This window comes from Cucurbita pepo, chromosome 20 (assembly GCF_057944985.1).
Source record: "Cucurbita pepo subsp. pepo isolate OVF chromosome 20, ASM5794498v1, whole genome shotgun sequence".
NCBI lineage: Eukaryota > Viridiplantae > Streptophyta > Magnoliopsida > Cucurbitales > Cucurbitaceae > Cucurbita > Cucurbita pepo.
This window is the reverse complement of record NC_141817.1, coordinates 7,974,844-7,975,708: the sequence shown is the minus strand read 5'-3', so window position 1 is coordinate 7,975,708 and position 865 is coordinate 7,974,844.

The following is an 865-nucleotide window of genomic DNA, read 5'->3' as shown; positions in this document are numbered from 1 at the left end:
TATAATAATATGTGTAGCGGCATATTCTTAGATTTCTTTTCACAAAAGAATTCTAAATATTCATTTAGCATAATTCATATAAAAATGAATCCTAGAATAATAATAGACTCTCAATAACAATATGAGAGAAAGTCTAATTCTAGCTACTCTCTTCCATTAAGTTCAACTCTTTGTTATGAGTCCTATTTTGAAGATATGTATCTTCTTATCTATACGTAAATTTCCTTTTGTAGATCCATTTATATCCTATGAGTTTAACCTCGTCAAGAACATCTACAAATCCCTGGATTTTTTTACTTTAACTTATTTATCCTTCGTCATCATCCCTCGTAATTATTGGGTAACAAGTCTTCAAATTTGTCATCTAACATGACAATTTGAATTTTAGTAGGGTTGAATCATCTCATTTCTCTCCCACTACCATGAAGCTTATCCAATGAATGAATGACTAGGATCCACTTGACTCTCAAGTAAAATTAAATTGTTAACAACTTTTGTAAACTATTAGCAGTTTCACTTGGAATTATTTAATTAACACTATCTCACCCTATTAAACTTTAGAAAATCACATTTGTCATACAAATATGTTTTTCTATTTAAAATTAAATAAAAGACTATTTTGTTTATTGTTAGGAGTAGGCATAATTTTGAACATATTCAATCTCTTTGAATTTGTCTTAGCATATATGCTTAATTCAAGTTATTGAAGTGTTTAAACTAAATTTACTACTCTTCCATAATCTCAAAAAGTGTTTAATAGACAATTTTTAAAGCAATCATGTTCACCATGCAATCTCTATTACATATCCTAACAAGAGTTTGGTAATAGCTTATAATTTTTTTTTTTTAATATGTGAGACTATAT